This window comes from Lissotriton vulgaris, chromosome 7, assembly GCF_964263255.1.
Source record: "Lissotriton vulgaris chromosome 7, aLisVul1.2, whole genome shotgun sequence".
NCBI lineage: Eukaryota > Metazoa > Chordata > Amphibia > Caudata > Salamandridae > Lissotriton > Lissotriton vulgaris.
This window is the reverse complement of record NC_141695.1, coordinates 1,260,301,828-1,260,318,369: the sequence shown is the minus strand read 5'-3', so window position 1 is coordinate 1,260,318,369 and position 16,542 is coordinate 1,260,301,828. Positions and strand designations below refer to the sequence as shown.

At 41.9% G+C, this 16,542-nt stretch overlaps 1 protein-coding gene across 1 annotated transcript in view; it reads left to right on the top strand.

Moving 5' to 3' along the window:
* Nucleotides 1-16,542, top strand: part of SLC34A1 (solute carrier family 34 member 1) — a 168,859-nt gene that overhangs the window by 87,309 nt on the left and 65,008 nt on the right. The window lies entirely within an intron of this gene.

Below are 16,542 nucleotides of genomic sequence, written 5' to 3'. Positions count from 1 at the left end.
GCTCCCAGTTGGAATTTATTCGCATTTCCTTCATGGACTCAAGATTACCGATGCCTTACTGGGGGACTCTTCAGTCATTTCTGCTGTGGAAAAATATTTCTGACAATTCTTTAAAATGTCCAAACTGGACCATCTTTTCTTTAGATGTCTCACAGCTCCACGAACATCTAAAAGCCTATATAAATCAACCAGGGTTTATACCCATCATGGGACAGAGACACCTTTTGACTGCATTTAACACGGCCTGTTGAATGCAGTCTATGAGGGCAGCTGGTCATGTTGGACATATCTGCCACATTCACAACTCTGTATCACCCTCTCCTGATCCACCAGATAATTCATCTGGCACGAGCAATTCACTGAGCATGTACCTGGTTTGCTTCCTTTCTGGTGGACAGGGTCCAATACAAGCGTCCTGGCCTTTCTGACAACTCTGAAGACACTATAGCTTTGCTGAGCAGCCACCATGTTTATTGCAGCCCCTCAGCACAGTGTTTTTTGTTTTCAAAATAAAACTCAAGTGGGAGTTTGTTTATTAAAAACTAAGAATCCTAACGGCCCTGATAACATGGGAGTTTTCTCCCAGTGTGATTGAGTAACTTTTTTATTTTCTTTCTGTTCAGGACTTCCAGACTTTTCCTGGCAGTTCTGAACAAGCAAAAAAGCATTTCAGAATGCCTGCCCTAAAAAGGGTGGACTGTCTGAGTTCCCTATACCTACGGTCCCATGTGCTTGGAGTCATTGGTCTAAGCTTTCTTCAAGTGCAGACAGAGGAGGCTCCACTGGGAAAAACATGATGGTTTGCCTGACTCTAAATAGAAAAGGTGGACCAAGAAATTTGCGGAAAATATATTCTTACACATTTCTGGTGACGTACCCTGTCCACCAAACTCTAAACAAAGGCCAAAGTCTGATTCCAGTCTTGCAGTGACAATACCCAGAGAAAGTGAGAAGGGAGGGACTTTAACGCCTTAGCTGCGGCCGTTATTTCGGCGCAGTGCTGGGCGTTCCAAAGAGTGGACGGGCCGCGTCGGCTGTTGATCATTCGCAGCACCAGCCAGGTAGTGCTCCGAACGTTCGGCGGCCAGCGGCAGCAGCTATGAGGCTAACATGCCGATCATAGGGATGCCTGGCTGACACTGAGGGCTGGATAAGTAAACATTAGCTGCAATTACACTTTAGAAACAAGCATTAGCAAACCCAGTAGGGGGTGGGTCCCTTCACCAGTGCTTTTTTCCTTAGATTGCCCCAATGCATGCCTATGTGCACACACACACACACGGAGGCAATACCCGAAAGGTTTTGCTTATTCTTTCACACAATTATTTCTGAGATATCTGCAGCGATTGTACATGCATCTGATGCTTCACTTTTTAATGAATTTTCTTAAAGCATAGGAAAAAACATTCAAAGATGGAACGTGAGTGAGTTCACATTCGCTGTGGTCATCTTCAAATGCATTTTCTTGAAGCATAAGAACAAGCATTCAAAACGAACTTCTGCGCATGCAAGCACACTCACATACGAGGGTGGCCATCTTGGAATGAGTAAATAAACATTTTAAATGGCCACCTGCCGATATAGCATCGAAAAGGGCTGTAGTGACAAGATGGTGCCAGGGGTGACCGTTTTTAATAAAGATAGTTATACAAGAAGAACTGGGGTAGCAAGAAGAGATAGAAAAGAAGAGAAAATAGTCCCTAAAATGGCCTCTATGGGAAGGTCGGATGTCAGCAGTGGAATGATATATGCCATCCAATTAAAGCACATAAAAAAATCTATATTTGTCATTTTAAAAACACATGACAGCAAACCAAAAAGCAGCATCTCAATAGGGTAGAATATAATAGCATTAGAGCCATTCGTTGCTCACATCAATTTAGATATTACAGTAGAATTGAATATCAGAGGAGGCATGGGCCACAATTTGTTACCACACAATATAACACAAGGCCAATGTATTAAGCTATTTCCACCCAATCACACCTGCACCTCACACAGCTATAGTTACGCCTCAATACGTGTGGATTCTTCCCCAAGACTCCTCTCTCCTGTTCCAAAAACTGTTGACAGAGCAAGCCCCAGGCTTCCAAAGTAACTGGAAGTTTGGCATCAGACCTGGCACATTGCATTTGAGTTTCTTTTGCCACTGCTCATTGTGAGACATCCGTAATCCATAGCCCCTTCTAGGGAGCGCTAACCCCCATTCATGTGTTGGCAACCCGCCTCCCCGCCAACACAAGTCCCAGTTGCAGAAACCAGCCAGTCATTTTACGCCTCTTGGGGAGAACAAGGTGACCCAACAGGCACAGTTGAGGCATGAGCTCAGCACACAGGACAAAGTGGTCTGCTGTTCCAACCGTACAAGTACCCTCTCCCAGAAGGCATGCACATGCAAGCAGCCCCACCAAAAGTGCATAAAGTCTGCCTCCACTGTTGCACAACAGGTACATGCTGAAGTGCACTCAGGATTAATTCTTTGCAAGCCCAAGGGGGTCATATAGGTGTGATGCAGGGAATTAAAGTAAATTAATTTGAACCGGGTGTTACTGGACACAGTCTTCAACAGCTCACATGTCCTGCTGGCCCATGCCACCTCTGAAATAGGGGTCCTGAGATCTGTCTCCAAGTATTTTGCACTCTCAGAGTTTCTCTAATTGTATCCTCCTGTATTTCCTTATAAATTAATGAAATGAGATGTCGCCCAGCCCCAGCTCAATATCACGGCCAATGTAACCGAGGAAGTTGGTGCTGCATCATAAGGCAGCCAGAGAACTCTTACCATATTTGAAACACCCACATAGTGTAAATTGTCCCGAGCCTATCGCAAACCAATCCTGAGCAGCCTCGAAATTCATAAATACATAATTTGGATACATGTCCCCAACCAACTAACAACCTCACTCACCCCAAGATTGATATGACATAGCCTCCTCCTTCTGGTAAAATAGAGCAAACATCCATATAAGCAGCTCCCTGTGAAAAGGGGCCTTCCTTGTCAACAACCTTTGCCAAACCACAGAAGTCTGACACACCACATGGGGGGCCTCGGTGGACGCCCCCGAGTCCACCATCAGACATGTCGCGAGCTCGGTCCCCTTCATCATACCCGCCAGGAGATCCTTATTCCAATTTTCTCCCTCCTCCATCCATTTCACCACATGCAACATGTGGGAGGTGCAATAATAAAATTCCAGATTCAGGACCCCAAGCCCACCGTTTTCATACTTCCTCATCAAAGACAGGCGAGCAACTCTACTCAGCCTCCCAGCCCAGATGAGCAAGGTGAGAAAGGAATTTAACGGACCGAACGCACCAGAACGCAGGGGGCACAGTGAATTCTGGATCATGTGCAGCTTTTGTGGTAGAAACACCTCCTTTGACTATGAAACTCTACCCATAAGTGATAATGGTAAATTGTTCCTAAACTGGACAGAGACACACAAGGAGCTTATGATGCACTCAACACTGTACTGTCACTATTTCTTGTGCGTATGCGCCACTATCATACCGCGATAACAACATTTCACCATGTCCCATTTCAACCCCAAGTCTGGCAACCGTTCCTTAGGAACTCGAGCCAACACTGCCAGTGGAAAAACAAGGGGCTTCCTTTTGTTAATTTGGAGTTCAGACATATCACCAAACTCATGCAGCAGCTCCAATAAAACCACTATCGAAGTACCAGGCTCCCTAAGTTAAAATAAAGCGTCATCAGTGTAGAATGATATGATATGTCTAAAGTGCCCCAACTCTATCCCCCACTCATGCAACACCCTATGGACCTGCACCTCAAATGGATCCACCACCAGTGCAAACAAAAGAGGCAAGAGCAGGCACCACTGTCGAATACCACATTCTGTAGCCCACCTATCAGACCTATACTGGCCCAACCTCAACCGTGCACCTGGCTAGTGTATAACAGTTGAATCCATGCTCCAAACCTAGGTCCACACCTCATAACTCTCATAACCTCCAACAGATACCCCAGTCCACTATATCAAATGCCTTTTCATTATCATTTGAGGGTAACGCCATGTCATCCTGGCTGTCCTCGACCTCATGGAGCACATGCGCCTGGCACCTCAGATTCAATGTCCTGCTGCAGCCAGGAATACACCCACACTGCTATACATGCACCATTCCAGGCACCACCAGACTCAGATGACACACCAAGAGCTTACAGAGTATTTTGATATAAGTGTTTATCATTGTGAGCAGTCGGTACGATGCATGATCGTAAGCGTTTCCATCTGGCTTAGGTAACATGCATGTAAGGCCTTCACACATACTAGGCAGGTGTACTCCCTTCTCCCTGGCTTCCAAGAAACCTCTAATAAGGGATGAGCCAGTGCTGTCGTAAATCCCTGATACACTTTTGCTAGGAAACCGTCCCACCTTGGGCATTGTTCTCAGGTAGCAAACGCAGAGCCGCCCTGAGCTCCACCAGTGTAACTTCTGCATCCAGTTCCACCACTGCACCTAGCTCGGGCTGCTCCAGAGGGGCCAAGAATCAGATTCACTGAACTACGCCCTTACCACCCCTCCAGGTGCCATTGAAAAGCCGCCACTACGTCCACCTGCGAAGCTGTAATTGCTCTGTCCGGCTCTATCAGATGAATCGCAGGGGGCGGGACACTCTCACTTTGAAGTAGGAAAACCAGCAACCTACTCGACTTTTCTCCGTCCTGATGCAAGCACTGCCTGTGCTGTGTAAGCGTGTATGCATCTAGCCTATGCAATTTTTCCGTTATACTCCTCCTTGCCCTCACCTGATCCTGTTGATGCTCTGGTTTGGTTAGGTCTAGCCTCTGCAAGCCCTCTGAACAAAATTCCTGCAGCGGCTGCCTACACACCCTGCATGTCAAACCCATGCACTGCCCTCTCATCACTGACATCATGGCGTCCCACTTGACTGCGCGGACCCAATTGGTCATCAAATATTCAGTCAAAGACTGCGATTGCATATCGTGGTCCACACATCTGCTAAGACATCCACAGGGAAATGCCAATTACGAATTTGTGTACTGACCCCCGCCAGTCCATCTCACCGAACATTGGTGCCCGATCTGACAAAAAACTGGTCTAGTGCTGCACCATCGGCAGGGTCTCAACTGGAAATCCACCAGCCAGCACCCTACCTAGCCTACTGAAAAGGTGGTGAGTAAACACTACCCAGAAGTCTACAAGCCCACCAAATTTCCAATAGCCCCAAATTAAACATCACCTCATGCAACAACATAGTCCTTTGTGGCTTCTTGTTAGCCCTGAGAAGTCTCCTATCCTGCTTCCTGTCCAAAACCCAATTAAAATTAACCCTGGGCGAAGAACTACGCTCCGTTCACGGAGTTTGCGGAGTTTCGGCAACTCCGCGCTCCGCGTCAGTTGTCGAATACTCCGCAAACTGCTGCGTAGCGTAGTTCTCGCGCGCTCAATAGCATTTTCGCGTGCGCGAGGATGCTTGTCGGTAAGACCGAGTTGCCGAACACGCAGAAACTGCAATCTGGCACAGAAGAACTCGCGAACACGTTAGTAGTGACCGGAAATAAGGGGACGCGAGCGGGCGGGACAAACCTCGTGGGTAACTTCGCGCGCTACACATCCCGAGCATGCAGGCAATCAATCAATCAATCAATCAATCAAGATATTTGTATAGCGCGCTACTCACCCAGAGGGTCTCAAGGCGCTTGGGGGAGGGGGGTCCTCTACTGCTCGAACAGCCATGTCTTGAGTTGCTTCCTGAAGCAGAGGTGGTCTTGGGTCAGGCGGAGGTGGATGGGGAGGGAGTTCCAAGTCTTGGCTGCCAGGTAGGAGAAGGATCTTCCTCCCATGGTGGATCTTCGGATGCGTGGCACGGCGGCGAGGGCGTGGCTGGTCGATCGTAGCTGCGGGTGGGAGTGTAGAAGGTCAGGCGGTTGTTGAGGTACCTAGGGCCCAGGTCGTGGAGGGCCTTGTGTGCGTGGGTGAGGAGTTGGAATGTGATTCTCTTGCTGATGGGGAGCCAGTGAAGGTCTCTCAGGTGTCCGGAGATGTGGCTGTGTCGGGGGATGTCCAAGATGAGTCGTGCGGAGGCGTTCTGGATCTGTTAGAGTCTTTTCTGGAGTTTGGCTGTGGTTCCGGTATAGAGGGTGTTTCCGTAGTCCAGTCGGCTGGTGACGAGTGCCTGTGTGACCGTCTTCCTGGTTTCGGTGGCGAGCCATCGGAAGATCTTTCGGAGCAAGCGTAGGATGTTGAAGCATGATGATGAGACGGCGTTGACTTGTCTGGTCATCGAGAGGGAGGAGTCCAGGATGAAGCCCAGGTTGCGTGCGTGGTCCGTTGGTTTGGGTGCGCTGCCCAGGGCAGGGGGCCACCAGGAGTCGTCCCAGGCGGAGGGTGATGATCCAAGGATGAGGACTTCGTCTTGTCTGAGTTCACTTTCAGGCGGCTGTTCCTCATCCACTCGACTACGTCTTTCATCCCTTCGTGTAGGTTGGTTCTGGCGGTTCCTGGGTCGTTGGTGAGGGAGAGGATCAGCTGGGTGTCGTTGGCGTAGGAGATGATGTTGAGGTTGTGTTGGCACGGGCGTACGATGGCTGCGAGGGGGCTCATGTAGACGTTGAAGAGGGTGGGGCTGAGTGATGATTCTTGTGGGACGCCGCATATGACTTCGGTGGCCTTGGATCTGTACGGGGGAGGCGGACTCTCTGGGTTCTTCCGGTGAGGAACGAGATGATCCACTCCAGTGCCTTCTCTTGGATTCCGATGTTGCTGAGGCGCTGCACTAGGGTGCGGTGGCAGACCGTATCGAATGCTGCGGAGAGGTCCAGGAGGATGAGGGCTGCTGTTTCCCAGTTGTCGAGCAGGGCTCGGATGTCGTCAGTGGCTACGATGAGGGTGGTCTCGGTGCTGTGGTTGGCGCGGAAGCCGGACTGCGAGTGGTCGAGGCTGGTTGGGCGAGCGCAATTGGTGATCCACTGTGTGAGGTTGTTGGCTGCTTGGTTGGGGTCCGTTGAGCTGGTGGGAGGGTTCTGGCTCAGTGAAGTGGTGAGCTGGTCGGTGGTGATCTTGTTCCAGTTCCTGCGGGGAACCTGTTGCAGGTGGTGGTGAGTTGTGGTCTTTCTGAAGCTGAAGTGGACGCAGCTGTGGTCTGTCCAGTGGAGTCCGGTGGAGTGGCTGAAGGAGATGTACTTGCTGGAGGAGAAGACTGGGTCAAGCGTGTGTCTGGCGTAGTGGGTGGGGTTGTTCACCAGTTGCATGAGTCCGAGGTTGGCGAGGTTGTCCAGCAGGGAGGTGGTGGTGTTGTCGTTGTTGTTCTCCAGGTGGAAGTTGAGGTCCCCTAGGAGGATGTAGTCAGCGGAGGCGAGGGCGTGCGGGCTGATGAAGTCTGCGATGTCTTCGCTGAATTGTGTGCGAGGTCCTGGGGGTCTGTAGATGAGGGTGCCTCTGAGTGTGGTCTTGGGGTCGGTGTGTATCTGGAAGTGAAGATGTTAAGCGGCTGTGAGGGTGTCGTCTGAGTTGGTCGTGATGCGGATGGTGTTCTTGTGGACGATGGCGATGCCTCCTCCTGTCTCGTTGACGCGGTCTCTCCGGGTGATCTTGTATCCGTCCGGGATGGCGACGGCGATGTCGGGCGCTGAGGAGGCGTTCATCCATGTTTCCGTGAGGAAGGCGATGTCTGGAGATGTGGTGTCGAGCAGGTTCCAGAGTTCCACGGCGCTCCCGAAGACGAAAAAAGGCTCGCGAACGGGTCAAGCAAGCTACTACGCATGCTCGCGGAGCTATGCGTAGTTCGCGGAGTGCAAGTGCATCTTCGCGTAGCTCCGCGGAGTGCGGCAACGCGAACTACGCCCAGGCTTAATTAAAATCTCCGAACTAAATGAGCAGGCCATCAACATCGGAACCCATCCTGGAACCTGAAGCAAAAGCGGGGGGTCATCAACATTGGGAACATATATACATATATAGAAATGAGACAGCCAAGTCCGCAGCAGGGGAATCCATCCCCTCACACTGCAGAGAATCTGTCTCAGCCACTCACATGGTACCATCATCCTGAACCATGACTCTATGTCAGTCCTGGGACTCACCAACTGATAAGCCCCCACTGGAGTGACTCCAGTCCCCTGGCCCTACGACACCCCAAAGCGGCTCTGGGATTCACAGTCTACGGGTCAATGCACCTGAAGCCAATCTCATATGTCCTGTGGTCGCTCATTGAAGTGTGCCTTACCGTTAGAGAGAACGTTCGATTTGGAGGGGTAAAGTAACATGTTCTTTAGATTCATACGGCGTAACTTCTGTTTGACTCAAAGGAACATTTTGCACTGCTCCTGAACTTTTCTTGTGTAATCTGGGAACATGACAATAGTAAGATTGTCAAATCTTGGGATGTTTTGCGGCCTAGCTGCTGTGAGGATACAGTCTCTGTCCCTATAATTCAGTATTTTTGCTATAATGGCCTGAGAGGTCCTGCAAGTGGCAGAGATGAGACCAAAGCGAGGTGCGCCCTCTAGACCACAAATATTTCCAACAGCCTTTCCGGGTTCAGCTGCAGCTTGGTCCATTCTTCCAAGAACGTTTCTGCTGATGAGCCCTCCACACACTCTTGTAGCCGCAGGAATCGAAGGTTACATCAGCTTGATCGACCCCCCACATCCTCCACCTGAGCCTCCAACTCCCTTGTGACCACTGTCATCATAGCCATCTACTGCTTTAGCATGTAAGCCTTACCCTGAAGGGCCTCAATGTTATTCTCAGCAGTGTCACCTTCTCAGCCACTTTCCTCATATCTTCCCTAATTAGACTCACATCTAGGAATACTGTCTCAATCTCATGTTCCAGTGTGGTGCGCAGCCCATGTATGGCCCCAGTACCTTGGCACGCAAGGGCTCACCTTTGTGCTCCTTGAGTCTGCGCCCCCGCCTGATCAGCCGCTGCGACGGTTGTTGGAAGGTGACATACTGCCTGATAGTGTTAGATGCAGGCATCATTGAATATTTGGCTTTACCCATAGTTGCACCAACACAAGTCCGCACTCAGCAGCACCGTTCCAACACAGGCCCCCAAACAGTGACAGACTATCTTGTCGAATCATTAGACCAATCCATATGGTATCCACCAAGCGTCCAGCACAGCAGTGTTACGCAAGCCCGCAGTCTCTAGCACCAGCTACAGTCGACCACACTCCCCACGGCTCCGCAAGACTCCACATCAATGAACAAGGGCTATCCAAGAGCATCCCCCCTCCCCCCCAGGTGCCCTCTCTGCTGCCACCCAGGGCGGACTCACCTCAACAGTTTATTCCCCTGGGACTTTCTGTGTGTCTTCAGTCCCCTGCAATGGCCATGTCATATTGCGTCTGCAGCAGAGGTTCTTTCTGAGTTGGTGCTCAGGCCAGAGTTCTCCCAGCTTGTGTAAATCTGTCTGATTAGGCCCACTCTTTACTGGAAACAAGCACCCTAATTTCTGTGCCCCTCCTAGCTCCCTGTCATAACTGGCCCACTGTAGGTCCCCACACTGGCATCATAGCTGTCTCTCACATTAGTCCCTATCCTTTGAGAGGGTCACTGGAGGGGGGGCACCCCGCACCAGGCTGCAATATGTGGAAAAAGGGTACGGCGATGACCTTTTTCAAGATTTGCCTGGCGCTAACCGCCTTTGTACCATTCAAATTACCAAGCAATGAGGCAGGCGCCGGAGACCAGAAGGCAGGAAACAGAAGTTTTATTCCGACGGAGCAGAACACATCAGATCAGACAACAAGGTATCGTCTCGAGGTGCTCTAACAGCCTCTCTGAGGCCTGGCCTCTTATACACTGGTTTATGGCATGTGACCTTTCTTTATTATAATCAAGACATTGTGAAGTAAGGAAAAAGACATCCCCGTAATCCTCGTGTCAATCCCACCCCCCTATACCTCCACAATAGAGGTCCTCAACCTGCTGATAAGAGGAGGGGTAGACAGTCAAAATATCGAGTTGTTAATGTCGATGTACCATAATATCGAGTCCAAAATATCGATGGTACGAAATGTCGAAAACAAAAATATCGTCGTAGAAAATATCGATTTATGTGTGTGTTAAAAATATCGAAGACATAAATGTCGAAATCAATAATATCGATGGTGAAAATATCGATTGTCAAAAATATCGATATGTTAAAGTGATGTTTTAAAGTATGTTAAGTAATGATTTATTTATATGTAGTTTATATATAAGATCATTTTTATATATAATTTTATTATTTTTAGTAAGAAGTCTAGGAGCGGGATGTAGAGTTTATAGGGGATAAGGGTGGGTAGTGTATTAAAAAAGTATAGTGTAAATATGGAATAATAAATTTCGCATTTGAAGTAAATATATAATTTCGCGAAATTTTAATCAAAATATTTATAAATGCGAAATTTTATATAAAATTATTGAGTATTGTTAAATTATTTGTTCTTTGATTTTGGATATATATTAATACATTGTGTACATATATCTAAATATTTATTTTTTTACTAAATAATTGTATATTAATGTTAGGAGCGGGATGTAGAGTTTATAGGGGATAAGGGTGGGTAGTGTTTTAAAAAAGTATAGTGAAATTGTAAAATATTAAATTTCGCATTTCCTTTAGATTTCTAAATTTCGATATTTATAAAAATTGTTTTGGAGTAGTCGAAATTTGTTCGAAATTTAGGGAGTTAATTAAACATTATGATTAATTTTTGTGTATGTAAATAAATTTTTTTTAAATAAAATATTACATTACATATTTGTATTATTTTTACTATAAATTTAGGAGCGGGATGTAGAGTTTATAGGGGATAAGGGTGGGTAGTGTTTTAAAAATATAGAGGGTAATTATATAAATTTCATTTTCGCAATTTCAAAAAAATTTGCGAAATTTTAAAAATTGACAATAATATTTCGATATTTGCGAAATGATATCGATTTTATTCGAATATATTATTTATTTTTTAAGTTTGCTGTTGTTTATGTACTAAAATATATTTGTAATTATACTATTTTCATATATTTTCTGAAAATATTTGACTAATTATGTTATGAGTGGGATGTATATTTTCAAGGGGATAAGGGTGGGTAGTGTATAAACAAAGTATACTCTAATCATAGAAGTAAAAATTTCGCGTTGTATTTCATTTTAGTTTCGATTCGAAATTTTATATAAATATTATTCAAATACGAAATTATGAACACTATTAGGTTGTTGTTCTAATTTGAGGTATTTTGTGTATGTAGTAAAAAGAATCAAAAATATATAATGTAGTAGATATTAAATAAATAAATGTATCATATTTTTAGGAGTGGGATGTAGAGTTTATAGTAGGTCAGGGTGGCTAGTTTTATCAAAGGTAAATTTTGTGCGTTTAGGGTCTGGTTTTTGTGTATGTGCGAAGGGGTATTTTAACTGTTCAGGGTCAGTTTTTTGTTTGTGTGTAAAGGGGTATTTTTAGGTTTCAGGCTCAGTTTTTAGTTTGTGGGTAAAGGTGTTTTGTTAGGTTTCAGGGTCAGTTTTTAGTTTGTGGGTAAAGGGGTTTTGTGAGGTTTCAGAGTCAGTTTTCAGTTTGTGGGTAAAGGGGTATTTTTAGGTTTCTGGGTCAGTTTTTAGTTTGTTGTTGAAGGGGTTATGTCAGGTTTCAGGGTCAGTTTTTAGTTTGTGGGTAAAGGGGTATTTTTAGGTTTCAGGGTCAGTTTTTAGTTTGTTGGTTAAGGTGTTTTGTCAGGTTTCAGGGTCAGTTTTTAGTTTGTGGGTAAAGGTGTTTTGTAAGGTTTCAGGGTCAGTTTTTAGTTTGTGGGTAAAGGGGTTTTGTGAGGTTTCAGGGTCAGTTTTTAGTTTGTGGGTAAAGGGGTATTTTTAGGTTTCAGGGTCAGTTTTTAGTTTGTGGGTAAAGGTGTTTTGTAACGTTTCAGGGTCAGTTTTTAGTTTGTTGGTAAAGGAGTTTTGTGAGGTTTCAGAGTCAGTTTTCAGTTTGTGGGTAAAGGGGTATTTTTAGGTTTCTGGGTCAGTTTTTAGTTTGTGGGTAAAGGAGTTTTGTGAGGTTTCAGAGTCAGTTTTCAGTTTGTGGGTAAAGGGGTATTTTTAGGTTTCAGGGTCAGTTTTTAGTTTGTTGGTGAAGGGGTTTTGTCAGGTTTCAGGGTCAGTTTTTTGTTTGTGGGTAAAGGGGTATTTTTAGGTTTCAGGGTCAGTTTTTAGTTTGTGGGTAAAGGTGTTTTGTAAGGTTTCAGCGTCAGTTTTTAGTTTGTGGGTAAAGGAGTTTTGTGAGGTTTTAGAGTCAGTTTTCAGTTTGTGGGTAAAGGGGTATTTTTAGGTTTCTGGGTCAGTTTTTAGTTTGTGGGTAATGGAGTTTTGTGAGGCTTCAGAGTCAGTTTTCAGTTTGTGGTTAAAGGGGTGTTTTTTGGTTTCTGGGTCAGTTTTTAGTTTGTTGGTGAAGGGGTTTTGTCTGGTTTCAGGGTCAGTTTTTAGTTTGTGGGTAAAGGGGTATTTTTAGGTTTCAGGGTCAGTTTTTAGTTTGTTGGTGAAGGGGTTTTGTCAGGTTTCAGGGTCAGTTTTTAGTTTGTGGGTAAAGGGGTATTTTTAGGTTTCAGGGTCAGTTTTTAGTTTGTGGGTAAAGGTGTTTTGTAAGGTTTCAGCGTCAGTTTTTAGTTTGTGGGTAAAGGGGTTTTGTGAGGTTTCAGAGTCAGTTTTCAGTTTGTGGGTAAAGGGGTATTTTTAGGTTTCAGGGTCAGTTTTTAGTTTGTGGGTAAAGGGGTTTTGTGAGGTTTTAGGGTCAGTTTTTAGTTTGTGGGTGAAGGGGTATTTTTAGGTTTCAGGGTCAGTTTTTTATTATAGGGGTACAGGGAAAACATAAATTAAGATTATTTTTAAATTAAAATTATTATATTAAATTAATTTTAATGCAATAAATTATTAATTTTTTTACATTTCTTTTTTTATAGTAATTAATTCATATTTAATGTCCTGCAGTTACTTAAATTAATTGTTAATTGGTGTTGGAAGAGTAAATTTTATATGTTCTGTGTTCTGCACTTACTCTAATTAAATGGTGATTGCATTTCTAATTGTAAATTAATTACTGTTTTTGAGAAGCAATTACCGAAAGTAATTGGTTATTGGAGTCGGAATATTTATACATTTAATTATGTGTTTTTCTAAAATTGATATTATATGTATATGGGTGTATGAATAATAATTTTTATAACTTCAGTGTATAGTATGTTCTTTATTTACATGTGGTATATAGAAATAGATATAACATTACAGTTATAATACTTTTGCAAAAATTCATAAAAATGATTTTGTCATAGGTAATACAAAATAATGACACCAGTTTTCTTTCCAGTAAATTTTTTTATTCAACACTTGAAATATACGAACATATATACATTTTATTAAGCTATCTTTGGTATACATATAAAAAAAAATGGAGGACAATGTCTTTTTAATAATCACATTTTATAGTAATTTTCTTGACAAGTACTTTAAATTTGTAGAGAAAAAATGGTTAGTTCACATAATGTAATGTATGATATTATACATACATAATACTATTATTGTTTCTTAATAAAACATCAACATGTGTAATGAAAAACATAAGTCACTAATTTTTAATATATATAGTGATATACTGATGATGATATTAACATATGAACACTTTTAAAATTATAATATAATATAAATATCCTAATTAGAACATGGACATCATCATCAATGATTCTTTTAACATTACAATATTCTTATGTATGATTATTATTATTAATAAATACGTTTTAATAATAACAATTTTCACATATTAGTCATATTGTAAATATCTAAATCTGATAAACAAAAACAATATTACACATTTAGTTATATAATAATTTTAATAAATATTACATTAAATATTTTTATTTTTTTATACTTAATGTAATAAATATTAAAAGTATGTAATATATAATTAATATACAGGCAAAAACATTTTCTATTCACAATATACTATACAATTTTTTTAACATTACACATAATTTCGAGCCATATATATAACAATAATCGACATTTATAGTACTTCTTTTCACAGTTACATATTATTTGGATCGTTTCTTTTGTAACCACTCTTTGTCTTTTTGCGTTATTTTGGTAAATGGAAAGTCGCGGTTGGAAGCAGGTTCACTTTTGAGTAGGTACGAATCTACTTTTATATTGTTAAAGTATTGTAAATTATAATAAAAGGTTATATTTTGGTATTTTGGGGTTGAGAATTAAAGTATGACTATTTACATATAATGGAGTGGAATCAATACGTATTTTCGGTCACGAATTTTTGAGCCATTTAAAATAGTTGGAGTTAATGAGTATGTGGTATAATTTAATGAAATTATAAATAAATAGGAATATTATGTTTAAATATTATGGGATATTTGTTAGTGTTATGTCGGTGGGATTGTTTAGCTGTTTTTTTTTCTCGTATTTTGAAACAGCTATTTCCGTTTCCGATAATTTTTTTTTAAGGGAAAGGAAGTGTGTTTCAGTTGTTAGAACGGAGATGATTTACATTCTGCCTTTATATTTTGAGTTCTGTGATATATTTATCACACTTTAAGATAACAGTCGTTATTGTAAATGGCATTTAAATAGTCGTTTAATTTGGATGATGGATAGTTTTTGCAGAGTTAAAGAAAACATAATTAATGAATCGTTGGATTAAGTGTTTGATATTTACACATTGTATTGTCGGATAAAGGATTATCTTTATGATGTTCTATTTAAAGGTAAGTTATAAATTTATGTTCTTTTATTTGGATGGAAGCAGTTTTTAAAAACAAATATTGTGATATAATAATATATTTATTTAGTCTTTTTAGAATAGTGTTAAAAAATAAATTAGACTAAATAAATATTTTTTTATTATATTAAAATATGTGTTTTTTTAAATTAAGGATATTTTTTGATCTCTATCAATTAATTTAGTTATAGCAATTAGTTCAATGTTTTGGCTATCATTTTTAAATATTCCAGTCCTCTTGTTGTAGGATATAGTTGGACTTGCTGTTGTAGATATAAATACATTTGAGCAGTTTGTCTAGAGAGTTTTGGTTTCAGTTGTATGACTGATTGCTGCATACGTAGTTCCTGAAAGCTTTGCTCTTTTTGTATAGCTGAGACTAGCTTGTGTAATGTGGGTGTTGTACGTCCAGTAGAAGAGAGGAAGGCATTGTGCCAACCTTCAACAGCATTGTTCGTTTTTGCTTCTTGGTTGAGTGTTGGTAGATAGACATTCCACCAGGGAATTGCAAATTTTGGCTGGCGTCTGTGGCCTGACCTATGTAGTCTTCCTACCCAGTTGTCCTCAAAGTAATCTAAAAGTGGGGCGAGTCTTTGCTCATTTTGGGTGTAGAAAGGACTTTCAATTAACAAATTGTAATGTTCGGCCACATCAGTTACTGGTACATATGCCAGAGCAATGAGATGTTTGATCTGGTATGCAAAATTTATATTTGTTGCATACTCAACACTAAGGGCAGATTTTTGTAAATGTCTCCAGAGACATTGATTGAAATGAAAATAACATCCTTGAATGGATGTGTGTGGGTACGTTTTCAAAATAGAATTAATCATAGCTTGCTCGAAGTCTATGATGATTTTCATTGGGAAGTAGTCAGAACTTTGTTCCTTTATTTTTTGTAAGATTTCAGAGTAAGTAGTGGCTTGTTTGTTTGGTAATAAACAATATATGAAGGGGATACAGGTATTATGATATTGCCCATGAATTGTGTATAACTGGTAGAAAGGTTTTGGGCATATAGAAAAAGTACCATCCATCATCCAAGTAGTACTTTCAGTTAATTTTTTTATATTGTTATTAGTTGCAAACATGATTATTCTTTTGTCCTTGCTATGATTATCATAAAATATAAATGGCTCCTCATTATGAGTAATTACAAGCTCTGGCGGAATTATGACTTCTTCAAAAGTTTTTGGAGTTGGTATATTGGGTCTACTTGCTTTTTTGGTTCTTGCTATTGTTCTTTTAATGGTAGCAATAGATGGTAGCTGACCTCTTGCTTCTTTGGGAACTTTAGGTAGTAATTCTTTCAGAATTACGTTGGTAGGTAATTCTGATCTGGTACTTAATTCCTTGATATTTTCAAGAGTGGATCTCACTTCTATTTCGGAGATGTTTGGTGGGTGATTATGTTCAGTGGTATTTATAACACTAGTTTCCCTTGTTGTAGCACGGCCATAGCATTTATTGGAGTAATATTTTGTACACTTCCAATTCACTTTAAGGTCTTTTTGTTTCTCTTGAGTATAAATGTAGCCCATATAGCATAACAAAAATTTCCCTTTCTGAGATGTAATAAATCTTGCATCATCAGTCATTCTTTACTTCTGGTATCTAGAAAAGTTAATATACAAATATTAATACAATATGAAATGTATAAAAGATTTTAAATAAAGCTAGTATTCTTCTAGTAATTTACTTACCAACAGTAATGTTCTATTTATCGAAAGTAGATGCTTGTTCAGTTAGATGTTGTTCTTGTATTGCCACGGTCTGTTGAGAAATAATTAAGT